Raw genomic sequence first — 17,073 nt, 5'->3', positions numbered from 1 at the left:
GCTCAGGCAGCTAGGGGTGAGGGTCAGTCGGTTAGGGATCACCCCAAAGATGGAGGTCGATCAAGGGCGGTCAAGCCCGTTTCTATGCACTCCCAGCCAGACCAGATGCTATTGCTTCAGATGCTGTTATTACAAGTATTATCTTAGTCTGCCATAGAGATGCCTCTGTATTATTTGATCCTGGTTCCACTTTTTCATATGTCTTGTCATACTTGCTCATTATTTGGATTCGCCCCGCAAGTCTATTGTTTCATCTGTTTATGTATCTTCTCCGGTGGGCGATACTATAGTTGTGGACCGTGTATATCGATCATGTATGGTGATTATTGGGGGTCTGGAGACCCGAGTGGATCTATTATTGCTTTGTATGGTGGACTTTGATGTGATATTGTGCATGGAATGTTTATCTCTGTGTCGTGCTATATTGGACTGTCATGCTAAGACATTGACGTTGGCTATGCCTGGTATGCCATAGATTGAGTGACGAGGTTCGACTGATTTTGTCCCTAGTAGGGTGATTTCATTTCTGAAGGCCCAGCGGATGGTTGGGAAACGTTGTCTTTCATACTTAGCCTTTGTGAGGGATGTCGGTGCAGAGACTCCTAGTATTGACTCTATTCCTGTTGTGAGGGATTTTCCCGATGTGTTTCTTGCATACCTACCGGGCATGCCACCAGACATGTATATTGACTTTGTTATTGATTTGATGTTGGGCACTCAGCCCATTTCCATTCCACCGTATTGTATGGCACTGGCGGAGTTGAAAGAGTTGAAGGAATAGCTTCAGGAACTCCTTGATAAGGGGTCCATTTGGCCTAGTGCATTGCCTTGGGGTGCGCCTGTTCTATTTGTGAAAAAGAAGGATCACACGACGAGAATGTGCATTGATTACAGGTAATTGAACAAAGTTACAATCAAGAACAAGTATCCTTTGCCTCGCATTGATGATTTATTTGACCAGCTTCAGGGAGCGAGAGTGTTCTCCAAGATTGATCTCCATTCAGGGTATCACCAGTTGAAGATCAGGGACTCGAATATTCTTAAGACAGCTTTCAAGGCCCGATATGGCCACTATGAGTTTCTTGTGATGTCTTTTGGGCTAACCAATGCCCCAGCAACATTCATGCATTTGATGAACAACATGTTTCGGCCTTATCTTGACTCGTTCGTGATTGTTTTCATTGATGATATTCTGGTATACTCGCGTAGTCAATAGGAGCACGCGGAACATTTGAGAGTTGTGTTTCAGAGATTGAGGGAGGAGAAGCTTTATGCAAAGTTCTCCAAATGTGAGTTTTGGCTCAGTTCAGTGGCTTTCTAGGGACATATTGTGTCCAGTGAGGGTATTCAGGTTGATCTGAAAAAGATAGAGGTGGTTCAGAGTTGGCCCAGACCGTCCTCAGCCACAGAGATTCATAGTTTTCTTGGTTTGGCGGGTTATTACCATTGGGTTGGTTTAGGGATTTTCATCTATTGCATCACCCTTGACTAAATTGACTCAAAAGGGTGCTCCATTCAGGTGGCCGGATGTGTGTGAGGAGATCTTCTAGAAGCTTAAGACTGCCTTGACCATAGCTCTAATGTTAGTTTTACCATCAGCTTCAGGTTCATATACAGTGTATTGTGATGCTTCGAGAGTTGGTATTGGGTGTGTGTTGATGTAGGAGGGTAGAGTTATTGCTTATGCTTCTCGTCAATTGAAGCCCCATGAGAAGAACTACCTTGTTCATGATTTGGAGTTGGCTGCCATTGTTCACGCGTTGAATATCTGGAGACATTATTTGTATGGTGTGTCTTGTGAGGTGTTTACTAATCATCGTAGCCTCCAGCACTTGTTCAAGCAGAAGGATCTCAATTTGAGTCAGGGGAGATGGTTGGAGCTGCTAAAGGACTATGATATCACTATTTTGTTCCATCTGGGGAAGGCTAATGTGGTGGACGATGCCTTGAGTAGGAAGGTGGTGAGTATGGGGAGTTTGGCATATATTCCTGCTGGAGGAGAGACCTCTTGGAGTTGATGTTTAGGCCTTGGCCAATCGGTTTGTGAGGTTAGATATTTTGGAGCTCAGTCGGGTACTGGCTTGTGTGATTTCCCGGTCTTCCTTATTTGATAACATCAGAGAGTGCTAGTATGATGATCCTCATTTTCTTGTAATAAAGGACAGAGTTCAGCACAATGATGCTAGAGATGTGACTATTGGTGTTGATGGGGTATTGAGGATGCAGGGCCGGATATATGTGCCTAACGTGGATGGGCTTCGGGAGTTGATTCTAGAGGAGGCCCATAGCTCGCGGTATTCTATTCATCCAGGTGCCGTGAAGATGTATCAGGATCAGAGACAACATTATTGTTAGAGGAGGATGAAGAAGGATATTGTGGGATTTGTAGCTCGGTGTCTCAATTGTCAACAGGTGAAATATGAGCATTAGAGACCGGGTGAGTTGCTTCAGCGGATGGATATCCCAGAGTGGAAGTGGGAGCGGATCACCATGGACTTCGTAGTTAAGCTCCCACGGACTTTGAAGAAGTTCGATGCTATTTGGGTTGTTATGGATCGGCTGAACAAGTCCGCACACTTCATTCCTATGTGTACTACCTATTCTTCAGAGCGGTTGGCAGAGATCTATATCTGAGAGATTTTCGTTTGCATAGCGTCCCGGTTTCTATCATTTCAGATAGTTGTACTCAGTTTACTTTACAGTTTTGGAGAGTCGTGCAGAGAGAGTTGGGTACTTAGGTTGAGTTGAGCACATCTTTTCACCCTCAGATGGACGGGCGGTCCGAGTTCACCATTCAGATATTGGAGGACATGTTGCGCGCTTGTGTGATTGAATTCGGTGGGTCATGGGATCAATTTCTACCGCTCGCAGAGTTTGCATATAATAACAGTTATCAGTCGAGTATTCACATGGCTCTATATGAGGCTTTGTATGGAAGACGGTATAGATATCCAGTTGGTTGGTTTGAGTCGGGTGAGGCTAGGATTTTGGGTACAAACTTGGTGCAGGATGCTTTAGACAAGGTGAAGGTGATTCATGAGAGGCTTTGTACCGTGCAGTCAAGGCAAAAGAGTTATGCTGACAGGAAGGTCCGTGATGTGTCTTACATGGTTGGGGAGAAGGTTTTACTGAAGGTTTCACGCATAAAGGGTGTTATGAGATTTGGGAAGAAGGGTAAATTGAGTCCTCGGTTCATTGGGCCTTTTGAGGTGCTTCGGAGGATTGGGGAGGTGGCTTATGAGCTTGCTTTGCCACCCAGCTTATCGAATATGCATCCAAAATTTTATGTTTCTATGCTCCGAAAGTATATTGGCAATCCATCTCATGTTTTAGATTTCAGCATGGTTCAGTTAGACGATGAGTTGACATATGATGTGGAGCCAGTAGCTATTTTAGAGTGTCGAGTTAGAAAGCTGAGGTCAAAGGATAAAGCTTAAGTGAAAGTGTAGTGGAGAGGTCGGCCCGTGGAGGAGGCTACATGGGAGACCGAGCGGGAGATGCGGAGCAAATATCCCCACCTATTCGAGGTTTCAGGTATGTTTTTTGACTCGTTCGAGGACGAATGTTTGTTTAAGAGGGGAATAATATAATGATCCGGCCGGTCATTTCATGAGTTACCGCTTTGTTTCCCCCGTTTCTGCTTCTTATTATCTTGTTCAGCTGTATTATATGATATTGGGTTGATTGGTTCGGGTTCGGAGAGGTTTTGGAAAGTAATGAGACACTTAGTCTCTTTTGAGTAAGCTTAGGTTGTAAAAGTTAATTAGATGTTGACTTATGTGAAAAGGGGCTTGGATCTGAATTCTGATGGTTTGGATAGCTTCGTGAGGATATTTGGGACTTAGGAGCGTGATCAGAATGAGTTTTGGAGGTCTGAAGTAGATTTAGGCTTGAATTGGCTAAATTGGAATTTTGATGTTTTCCGGTTGATAGCGGAGATTTTGATATAGGGGTTGGAATGGAATTCCGGGAATTGGAGTAGATCTGTTGTGTCAATTGTGTCGTGTGTGTAAAATTTCAGGTCATTCAGACGAGGTTTGATAGACTTTCTGATCAAAAGTGGAATTCAAAAGTTTTTGGAACCTTAGGCTTGAATACGATTCGTGCTTTTGGTTGAGGTCCTGGGGGCCTCGGGGTGATTTCAGATGGTTGACGGGAAGTTTGGAGTTGGGACTTTTCAGCTAAGCTGCTGAAGTTCTGTCATAACCGCACCTGCGGCTTGGGGACCGCAGGTGCGGGCTCGCAGAAGCGCCCAGAGGGTCACAAATGCGGAAATAGGCATGGGGATCTGGAACCGTAGATGCGGATGTTTGAGCGCACCTGAGCTAGATTTTAATCGCAGATACGGTTTTGAGCGCTTGAGTTATTTGGGCAGGTGTGCACCTGGGATCGCAGGTGAGATATTTTGTACCGCAGAAGCGGTTTAGCTGGGGCAGAACACATATATTTGGCCCTTCGCAATTTTGAGTGATTTTTCACCATATTTCATTCGGGAGAAAGCTTTGGAGAGCAATATATGGACAGGGCTGCACGCTGCATCAATACTTATATGGATCAGGCTGCACGCCGCAACGATATATATATATTAGATCAGGCTGCGCGCCCCAGCGATATGACGCTTGGCCTGTAGGAGCCCCTCCGGAGTCTGTACACCCCAGTGAGCGTAGTCGACTATAAACTATGGATCGGGCTGCCCGCCACAACGGTTATTATGATTACTATTGTTATGAGATATTATTGAGCCAGAGTGTTGAGTGCGAGTAATGTGTGACGAGAGTTGAGTCCTTAATGACTGAGAGGCTTGCCCAAAAGGCTATATTTATGAGTGATACCTATCCCGAGGGGCTTTTTATGACTTTTGTTACTTTCACTCTTCTTTTATACTGAGCCTCTGTTGTAAAACGTTGGATAAATGTTTTTAAAGGATTTTTAATTGAAAACTGAAGTTTTACGAGATGATTGGCTTCTAAATTTCAGAATTTGACTTGGTATTTCCGTTGAGACTTATTATATGATTTTTAACTGCTCGTCACTACACTCAGACCTTATTTACTTTAGTTACTTACTGAGTTGGCGTACTCATGTTACTCCCTGCACCTTGTGTGCAAATCCAGGTGCCTGAGCAGTAGAGTGAGAGCTTCCAACACTCTTAGAGCTTTACCGGAGCTTGCACGATAGCTGCACGGCGTTCGCAGCCCTGCTTTCCTCCTTCCTATCTTAGTTTTCTGCTATTTCAGACTTATGATGTATCATTCAGTCAATTTGAATTGTATTTAAAGGCTCTTGACTTGTGACACCAGATTGTTGGGCTGTGTTGGTATTCCATATTGGGTTTTCCGCATATTCTATTTTACGCATCTATTTCGTATGACGAATTTGAGACTTATTCTATGCTAGAAAATGATTTTTATAAAGGATTTCGTTGTGGTAAATATTTGGTTGGCTTGCCTAGTACTATGATAGGCGCCGTCACGACCGGGGGATTTGGGGTCGTGATAACACAGCCCGGTTCAAACACATCAAATCATAAGATATCACGAGGGTCCCGCCCTCAACTCTAAATCACAAGTAGGGTATACATCAACTAGCTGGAACCTCTTACTAGATCAATTCCATCAACATAATTACAACACGTGTTGGCTCCTACACTGGTGGAACATAAAATTACAGCTTGTAACCAAAAATGCTCAGAAATCACATCAAGCCTACCGTAATGGACAATAGGAATTTACTACTAGTCTCATAACTCTCAATAATGAATAGAAACAGATGATAGACACAGGCTATCACTCATAGAACCTCCCAACAGGGCAACACATAACAGAGTGCTAATCATGAAATGCACTCATAAGTGGATCAACAAATATGGGAACTCACCCCGATAAGCAAAACTTTAATGAACTACGAATGGTGCTCCTCTATAACAACCCGAAAACATACCTGAATGACATCATCTAGCGTAGTGGCCTCAAGCCTACTACATGAAACACATCAACGGGCCAGGCCTCCCCCTATTGGGCTCCCTCTACTCTCCTGAATACCTCACTATGACACATTTGTCAGATGTCTAGGACAATATCTTGCCACGTGGATAGCATCTCCACACTTAAGGCAACCTCACTGCTGACATAGTTGTGGGAACTGTGAGGTACGGGTACACTGAGACCCATGAACACCTGAATCACGGTGCGAATCCTAAAGCGCAAACTGAACTGGTTGACCCATGAAACCTCTACCATGATGCACCCTGCCTCCAAAATAAGGACGAGCAGATCTCTCCGTTCTATGAGTTTTCCTCATCTCCCTGAACTCTCTCTCCTGATCTTGTCTGTCCTCTCACTCTCGGTCCCGCATGCCCTCTAACCAGCAAGCGATCCCTACCACCTGCTAAAACAAAACATCTGACTCTAACTCCCGAGTCATGCTGAGCTGAATATCATGCTTGAGCCCCTCAATGAATCTACGGACTCGCTCTCTAACTGTAGCAACCAAGGTAGGTGCATGTCTGGCCAAATCAATGAATCTGACGGCATACTCTAATACTGACATAGTGCCCTGGCATAGCTTCTCAAACTCCATGCGCCATGCATTCCGAAGGGACCGAAGTACAAACTCTCCCAAAAACATCTCTGAAAACTAAACCCATGTAAGTGAAGACGCATCGGCCGGGCTGCCTAACTTGTATACCCGCCACCACTAATAAGCTACTTTCTGAAGATGGAATATAGTAAAAGAAACCCTACTCGTCTTAATAATACCCATAGTGCGGAGAATGCGATGGCACTCCTCTATGAAACCCTTTGTGCTCTCTGAAGCCAAACCACTGAATGTAGGAGGGTCATATTCCTTTAACCTTGCAAATCTAAATTGCCCTTGCTCAAATGCTACTACCCTAACCATGGGCTGAACTGGAACCACAGGCTGTGTCGCCATGGCACCTGGAATCTGACCAACGCGAACTCGCTGCTCTGGAGTGCGGGTGGTAGGAGTCTGAGTCACTCCCCCGGTCTGTGAAGTAGTTGGTGCAACCAGAATCAACCCCGCCTGAGCCAATGTACCAAACATGATCGGGAACTGTGCTAAAGTCTCCTGAAGTCCGGGGGTAACAATAGGCGCCTTCAATACCTGCCCCCCAACTGGAGCTACTAGCGGCTCCTCAACTACTGCTCTGGTAGGTGCTCTAGCTGCGACACATACTCCTCATCAGCCTCTGCCTCTGCCTCTAGCGACACCTGCTCCAGGAGCATTATCATCGATAATTACAGATCGTTTCCTCACCATATGTGAGAGAATGGAATGACAAAAGTTCAAACTCCGATATCAATAAGCTCGCATGATAGGAATGAAAGAAGTGAGATTGTCCTAATAGTTCCGTAGCCTCTCGAAGATAAGTACAGATATCTCCATACCGATCCGCAAGACTCTACTAAACTCGCTTATGACTTGTAGAACCTATGAACCTAGAGCTCTGAAACCAACTTGTCACGACCCAATTTCTCCTCTGTTGGGTTTCGTGATGGCACCTAGTCTTAGGGACTAGGTAAGCCTAACATTTACTGAAAAACAACCATAATAAAGAAAGTCTAACAGTCTCATCATAGTAATTTTTATAGAATTACATCTTCCCAAAACTAGCGGTACTAGTCATAAGCTCTACAGAGTTTCCCTATAGCTTCTAAACACTACTATATGGAAATAAGTACAATAGTGTGAATACAAAATAGGAGGGTGACTCCGAAGCCTGCGAACGCAGCAGCAGGGTTACCTTGAGTCTCCTTGGCAAGAATCTGCACAGCTACTAATGATCAATACTTGGATCGGTACAAAAAGTGTACAAAAGTGTAGTATTAGCACAACACATCGGTGCCTAGTAAGTATCAAGACTAACCTCGGTGGAGTAGTGACGAGGAACTATCAAGGCACCTACTGGTCTAATAAACTGAACAAGTATAAGTATAGAAACAACAGAACATGATATCTATATAAAGAATATGCGATATGACTAACAATTCAATAATTGCAATAAGGAAAGAAAACAACAACTAACAGCGGAACACCATAATAAGAACACAGAAAAGTGAACGGAAATACAACTCAAATCCAAAATCACAAATAAAGTAAAGACAAGTCATAACTCAGCAACTACGACATTTCTCACATTAGGTCTTAGCCAACAAAATTCAATCAATTAGTCAAATCCTTCAAGTGATAAAAATATTTCGAAATATACTTCCTCAAGTAAATATTTTCAAAAAATAGTTCTTTCAAAATAAATATTTTTCGAATATAATATTTTCAAATAAATATCCTTCTAATATAAGTCTCCTTGTGACACCTCATCTCATAATCATACAATACAAGTCTCAATACCTGAACCCTAACACTTGGCATCCTGTGCCCTCATCACACCTCATAATCATACTGACAACTCACGTGCCAAATAGAGCCATTCTCAAATAGAAGGCAAGTAAACAAGGGTGTGCATATATACTCAACAATATGAAGAAACCTCTTATCCGATAAGAGTTCTTAGCCACATGTATGCTTGTGCAAGTGTCCTAACATAGTTCATACCAGCTGGTAAGCATAAGGAAAAGAATGGACAACACGTAGAATGTTTACACAAGGATTGGATCAATGAAAAGCAACAGCTCAGAACACAGTGATAATAATAGGGGATTTCCTAGAATACCGTCCCGTAGTCCCAAATATAAATGTATAGGTGGATCAACCGGAATACCGTTCCGTAGTCCCAAAGAAAATATACAGAATAGAGGGATCTACCGGGATACCGTCCCGGTAGTCCCAAACATAAATGTGCAGGGGGATCTACTGGAATACCGTTCCGTAGTCCCAAAGTAAATATGCAGAATAAGGGGATCTACTGGAATATCGTCCCGTAGTCCCAAAGTAAATATGCAGTGCAACCAACAGAAATAATAGTTACAGCACGATAGAAACCTCGTACATCACCACAACAAGTACAACAACAAAATGAAAATAATACAAAGTACGACGAGTAAATCAACTCAAGAATTTTAAATCACAAAGAAACGGTGGAACCAGTTCACAAGGAATAACCACATTAAAAAATGTTAGGCATAAAGGGAACAGTTCAACAAGGGAAAACTGACATGTAGCAACGACCCCACAATATACAAGTCAACAATAAGGAAGCCAACACAAGTCAAATAGTTCCAAATAAAGGCAAGTCAACTAAGATATAGGTTATCTAAACTCCTTTTAAGGTTGAGAAATTGCGAAGGATATTCAACAATTCAAACAATGGTAAGCTACAGAAGATAATCATCACTTCAAGTAAGACTAAACAAATATAGGATGAGACAATAACAATTTCAATTAAAGATAAGCAGTTATGAAAATATAGCATGACGATAGAAGAGGCAAAATCTTCAATTAAGTCAAATAAGAGTCAAATAGGCAATAAGAGTAAATCCTAAAGCAATTAATTCTAAGTAAAGCATGTAGAAGTGAAACTAGCAAATAGGAACTCAAACGCATCACCAAAAACTTCATACACAGTGAGTATAAGAGCCTAAGAACCCTAAAGGCCAACTTTCCACAAATAAGTCCGAGCACGCACGCGTTACCTTGCGTACATGAACTACAATCTACATAGAAGACTCAATTCCTAAGGGAAAGTTCCCCACACAAGGTTAGACAAGATACTTACTTCAAAGAAGACAGGACGATACTCTAAAATGCACTTCTCGGGTTAAAAGACCTCTGGACGACTCAAATCTAACCAAAATAACTTTAAAGCACAAATAAAACTCATAAGAAACTATTCCGGATCATAAAGTCTCAATCTTTAACAAAATCCAAAAATTGGTCCAAAAGTAGACCCTTGAGATGGCACATCGGAATCTGACAAATTTTACAAAAAACGAATACCCATTCCGATACGAGTTCAACCATACAAAATTATCAAATTCCGACACCATTTGGTCCCCCAAATCATGATTTTTCATTTTAGAAATTTTCTTGAAAAACCAACATTTTTCTCAACACAAAATACAAATTAAATGATACAAACAAAGATAAAATCGTGTAATATATTAAATTCTAGGTGAAGAGCACTTGTCACACCTCCTTTTTATCACCCGAGGGGGAGTATAAGAGAGTTTTTTCAACTAAAGTGACATAAATCGAAATGAGATTATTTTATTTAATTTTCAGAGTCGCCACTTGGAATAATTTATTTGGTGGCCCAAGTCACCAGTTTATTTTAAAATCCCAAATCGAGGAAATTTCGACTTTATTTTAAAAGTCTGCAAATCAGAAATTCTAGATAAGGAATTCTGTTAACCCGGGAAAAGGTGTTAGGCATTTTCGGGTTCCGTGGTTCTAGCACGGTCTCTTAAACTATTAATAATGACCTAATTATCTGATTAATATATGTTTTAAACCTATTGTGCATTTTTAACCTTTTAAACCTCTTTTAATTATTTTAAACTGCTTTTAGGATTTATGAAATTATTTCTTGAACAAGTTACGATTGTCGTACACTTGTCATTTTGGAACACACCGCAATCCAAGCTACATGAAATGCACCCGCGGTTCGTGACATGTTTATTTTATTAAAAATTGAACTGGTTATGATCGGGTTACATGAAATACACCCCCGAATTTGGGAATTAAGTATCATAACTATGCCATGGGAACCGTACCCATAGTCAAGATGGTTTAGTATAAAACACGCCTAAAGCAACTACGAATGTTTAAAAAATATTTTCTACACTAAGTCAATATTAATATGAGGGCCATATGTTATGGATTTTGTTTGTGTATGACACACCTCAAATTATTTTACAAGGTTTGTGTTTCATTTAACCAAAACTAAGGGTACTCATATTTTAATCCTAATTTGAAGTTCAACTAAGAATCTTTTTGATCAAGGTCATGCTTAAAGGGTGAAGGTCTAGGCTTTTAGATCATTTGTTGAAAGGGATTTGGGCCAGCAATGACCCATTAATCATTTATTTGAGGATAATCGGCCATTTTGGGACTGTATTGAGCTAGAGTTTGGCCTAGAAGTGAAGAAGCCCAAAGACTCTGGTTGAGTCTGATTCAAACAACCCATATTGGACTTATATTAGGCGGGCCCAGTTGCTACATGTTCTCTAGCTGGGCCTATCCACCTTTACGTCCAATTTAACCAAATTTGCATATTTATAGCAGTTACAGTTCAATTGCTACTAAGTAAACATCAGCATTCAAAGATCAAACAATAATCCTGGTTTAAAAATTAATTACAAAATTTGCAAGAAGTAATAACATGTGTTTATACTATGATCTTCAAGGAAAAACATCACAATTAACATGTGTTTAACATCCAAGCCTATTTGCCTGGGCCCAGACTTGCTTAAATGAGTCCCATATTGGGCCTTGTTGCAAGTCTGGCCCAATTTGTGCCATGTTCAATCCATCACGCAGTAATAATGCTTATTGCAAAGTGGTCCAATTATTATGAACCTATACTAATAATTAAACATAACTATATTTAAAAATCCTTCCAACAGTCCATTTTTACTGGTGAAGGTCCATGAATTTGCAACATATTCCTAAGTATAACTAACATCTAAAGAAGAAAAGAAGAGAGAATTTATAGAGTTAAACAAAAGCAAATTTTTCCTTAACTTCATGCTTTTCTTATGCCAACAGATCCTTCCAAACCAAGCTTCAAACTTGCAAGAAATTAGCTATGGAGCTGTTTCTCACAAGTCAGCATTCAAACTCCAGCCCTGGAATTGCCTTGCTTTATTGCCCCTCACATACAACACAAAGAATGCAATTTTCAGTATTTATATGGATCCTATTGACTACAGCATCCCTATCTTTGAAATAACAAAGCGAAAGAAAGAAAGATGACCATTTCAGCATGCTGAACCTTCACATTTTTAGCCTAAAGTCTAACAATTTTCAAGTTTGAACATGTAAAAGGGAAGAGATCATAGATAATTATTAAGCCACACAATGAGAGTCATGCCGATTCTTTTCCATGTTAAGCAGTAAATCCAACCATATTCATACAAATTAATCAAACATCACATAGAATTCATTCATTGTACAAGCTTATTACTTAGTTTATCATTTCAGAAAAACGAAACAGCAATACATGAGGAAGGAACTGAAAGCAGTACCTTTAATGAACAACAATCAGAAACCAGCAATTATAAGATGAAAGAAAAGACTGGTTGAAAACTCCAAAAGAAAAGGAGCAGCAGCAGAAAACCAGACAAGAACAACAACCCAAAATGCTACCCAGAAAATGTGTAGTATTTTGCAGAATCATCATCTATTTTAGAGCAATATATCTGTATTTTCAGAACTTGTGTGCAGAGAATGCTAATGATTGTGTGTGTGTGAATGAAGGAATGCTTTTTCTTTTATAGAGTGTTTTCAAATGGCATCAAAAAAGCATATTCTAACCTAAATTCTGAATTTTCAGGATAGTACAACATCTAGACAGAGGATAAAATGTCCAGCTGTCCATTTTCAGCATTTTTTTACAACAGCTAGGGCATCTGTATATTTTTCTAGGAACTTCTTTTATTTTTATACCCTTTTTACTCCTAAAAATTTACTATTTACCCAAAAACTCTGACCTAATACCTTTTCCTATTTTAATTTGGTACTTTATCTTGATTCTAGAAGTTTCCTAGGCCATTACTGCTAAGATTCCTCATCTACCATTCCCAAACATCCTTGAAATACCCTTGTCATTACCCCTTTTTGACCTAAGACCCAGGCTACATAGCTGGCCAACTTTGGATCTAAGTAGTTGGGCCTTTTTTGTCAAGAAAAAGCTATTAAGGAATTCCTCAAATCAAACAACTCAAAGCAGCTTATATTAAATTTCTAAGGGATTGCCAAGTTGATTAATTCGATCTAATTGGGCAATTAAGCTCATTTGATTTAAAGACTGAACTACTCTTTAAACTACTTCAACAGTAGCAGTAGTAATCCAAACAAATCAATTACGATTAACTAGTAAACCACCAACTAACAAAAAATGAGAATTTAATTCTAAAGTACACCTGATTACTAACCAATTTGGCTAAATCAAATTAGGTCCAGAATTAAACTCAAACAACAATTCCAATATCTAAACATGCATGATTATTGATAATGAAAATCGGCTAACTAAAACATATTAAGAACTAACAATAAGGAAATAAGAAACATGAAACCCTAGACTAACAAATCAGTTGTCAATAAGCTACAAATTAAACCTAATCAACAAAAGAAAACAATCAAAAGAAAAGATGATCATGAAAAGAGAGTTAAACACAGTGTAAGACCAAGTTAATGGCGGTTTAAGACAAAGACCTTTTGCACATGAAAGAAAGATACAAAGATGAAGACAACCTAGGAATCAGAAAAAAGAAAAGAAAGAAGAAAGGACCTGAGGCTTTGGGGCAGGTGGTCATTAACTCTACCCATTTTAAAGGGGGTAATATGAACATTGTTCAACTATCAATCGACTGTTCTTGTTAAGAACAATCGACTAATGGACGTCTTGGGTTCATAGGACCCAACCTCAAACAAAAATCGAATAGGGTAATCTAGTGTTTCAGATTGATGATTTGAGGAGATTAGGACTGATTTGAAGGGGTTTGATGGTAGTTTAGGGTTTAGAGGGTGTGAGGACTGTAGGGTGTGATTTTGGGGCTGTTTGGGTGATTTAGGGTTTTGGGATTCCGAATTTGGATCTAAAATTTGAAGCGTTTGGTAAAGATTTGAAGGTGATGGCTTGGAGATTCGAAAAGGGTAGGAAAAAGGAATTATAGGGTGTAATTTTAGTGAGATTTGGGGTGTCGCTGCTGCCATGGGGCAATTTCCGGCGGTGGAACAAGGCGGAGCAGGCAAAGGAATTCAGGGCGACTAGGGTTTGGGGTTAGAGACAGTGATGATGTGAAATGGGGGTGTTTTTGGGGTTAGGGGGTGTATTTCGGACATTTATATGTTAATGGTTAATCAGTTCCCAGCTGCTTGATTTGAGACGATCAACAACTGGGATTATTTTGGGGCAAAACTGTGTAGTTTTAGGAGTGTGGGGGATTGGACCATGTAAGGCTGATTTGGGCTTGGGTCTAGGGTTAATTTTGGAGAAGAATTGGGCCGATTGGGTACAAAGAATTAAACTAAATTCATATTAAAAACCCCTTTTTTCAATTACCTCTTTTATTCCTTTTTCCCTTATTTTTTTTCTTTAATTAAAACCTAAATTAAATTCCTAAATTAATCTAAATTGTAAAATTAAGCCAAATATCTAATTATTAATTTTAAACAATTACTTCATCCTAAACTAAAAAAGAAAAATCACTAATCTAAGAATTAAAAACAAAAAATAAAAATGAGCCATTTTTGTGATTTTCATTTTCAATAAAATAAATAATTAACTAATTAATCCTAAAAAATATAAAAACGAAACCTAAATGCAATGCATGGTATTTTTAACATTTTTCATGATTTTAATAAAAATTAAACGTGCACAAAAATACAAGCAATTAATAAAAATCCTTTAAAATGGAAAATAATTTAGAAAAATCTATTTTCTTGGATTTTATAGGAGTATTTCATATAGGGCAAATATTACATGCTCACAGCTGCCCCTCTCTTGAAAATATTACATCACAATTACGAGTGATTTTTGCCTGTTTGAAACTTCCATGAGAAGCATCCTTTGAAAAAGTCTGACCGAACCTTGCTTCGGAGGTTGCCTACATATCCTTGGTTGTAAAGAAATCAGGTCAGTGTAGTTCTGGAAGTTTTGGTAGCTAGGACTACCGGGGAACTGTGATTTCACTGCTATTGCTGTTGTTTCTGCTTGCTGAGCTACTTATTACACCAAAATAAAAAATGACAGCTAATCTTGCTAAGCCTATCATCTACGAGTTACAAGATTCCTATCTATAAACCTTCTAAAGCTCGATCTTGAGTCTTGGCTGGTTCTTCCTGCAGACTCTGATCTGAATCTTGATGCCCGTTAGCTGCAACTGCTGGTTCATTCTTCTTCAGCTTCTCGGATCAAGGGGGGACATGCAAAACTTGTGACTTCAATCATATCTTGAGCAGTTTGCATCTTTTTTCAGCTTCTAGAGTTAGAGTTCAACTTCTTTTCTTGTTCTTCTTTTCTTTTATTTGGGTTGAGACGTCTTCTTTTGTCCATATCAAACCTTGTGCCTCACGGTAAAAACCTATTCAGGCACCAAAGCAAACAAATGAACGAATTTTTTCTGCCCTAGTTTTCATTAGGAAAATTTCGTGAGTTATTGTAACAAAATCTGAACTACTTCTTTATTGAAAGCAATTAAAATCGGGATTGTGTATCCCTGAAGAAAAGAGATTATGGAGTGGAGAACCTATATATAAAATGCAATCATATAGGGATCGGAGGCCCCAATTGGGAAGATTACCAGGTTATGCTGGAAAAATGACCGGGTTATGCCGAAAAGGTCCTCGGGTTATGCCGGGGAAGGTCATCGGGTTTTGCCGGAAAGGTCCACGGGTTATGCCAGAAAAGTCATCGGGTTATGCCAGAAAAGGTCCTCGGGTTATGCCGGGGAGGTCTATAGGTTTTGCCGGGAAAGTCATCGGGTTATGTCGGAAAAGGTCCTCGGGTTATACCGGGGAGGTCCACGGTTTATACCGGGAAAGTCATCGGGTTATGCCGGAAAAGGTCCTCGGTTTATGCCGGGGAGGTCCACGAGTTATGCCGGGAGAGTTATCGGGTTATGCCGGAAAAGGTCATCGGGTTATGCTGGAAAAAGTTCTCAAGTTATGCTGGGGAGGTCCACGGGTTATGCCGGGAGAGTCATCGGGTTATGCCGGAAAAGGTCCTCGGGTTATGTTGGGGAAGTCATCGGGTTATGCCGGAAAGGTCCTCGGATTATGCCGGGGATCAACTAGGGGGTGAGATCCTATGTTGGAAAGATTACCAGGTTATGCTGACATCAGTTAGGGAGTGAGACCCTATGTTGGAAAAGACGCAGCTAGGGATTGAAGACCCTCTACTACCATGATTTTGAATTTTTCTTCTTCTTTATTTTCATTTCATTTCATCATCATTTTTTTTCTTTTTTTATTTCACTTTTCATTTTATTTAGGAGAATGAATGAAGAGTTTAAAGGACTTCCCTTTTCGGTTCAACCTTTGCTGCAGAACCGTTTTGGTTTCTGCGTGCCTTGCTTTTATTGCACCTGCTTCTTACAAAGTTGTTTTGGACTACGCCTGTTTTCCTGTTTTCAAATCAAAGAACAATTTGTCAGTTTGAAACGGTGGTTGGTTTTATGGCCTTGATTGTTTCGATCACTTGATCTCGGCCCAACTCTTTCGATGAAAATCTCGATTGCTCGCTGACTTTCTGGAAATCGGTCTCTTTTCTAAACCCAGAGAACTTGACTTTCAAAAATTTCACATGATGATTAACCCATGCAGGTCTTGTCCTTTCCATCCTATTTTGCTTTTGTGGGCGTTTGACTTTGATTTCCTTTATTTTCAAGCGTTTGGACTCTGGAGCATCGGCCAACATGGCCAGTCGAGATCGACTTAATACACCTACTGAGGCTGGGTGTTTTTTCTTAAATTTTACATTTCTGTCAAACAAAAACCTTGTAAAATAAATCTTTCCATCTTTTATTTGTATTAGTTTCGGAGGAGAATTGGACCGAAAGGGATTCAAAGAAAAGTAAACAACAGACAGGATAATAAATTTAAACGAGAAGTGTCTCTTTCGGGGGAAGGAAAAAAGGACTTATATGGAGTGCATGAGGATTTCAGTAGATATGACATGCTTTTTGGACTGGATAGACGATCTGCGCAACCATCCAATCTCTCATAAAGACCTTTCTTAATCCATATCTCAAAATCGAGAAACCTTTCCAGGACTCTTATCAGTGGCGATGGTTGTAAGTGATTCCCTTTTTTGATCAGTGGCGCCCTTTGCGGGTTTTCACAACCGACCTATCTCATTTCTCTTCTCACCATCGCCTGATAGTGCTCTTTGTGAGTTTTCACTAATAAGACTCTCTCATTTTCCATTTCTCT

Source organism: Nicotiana sylvestris, chromosome 5 (assembly GCF_000393655.2).
Source record: "Nicotiana sylvestris chromosome 5, ASM39365v2, whole genome shotgun sequence".
Taxonomy (NCBI): Eukaryota; Viridiplantae; Streptophyta; class Magnoliopsida; order Solanales; family Solanaceae; genus Nicotiana; species Nicotiana sylvestris.
The sequence above is the reverse complement of the archived record's forward strand: the minus strand, read 5'-3'. Positions refer to the sequence as shown.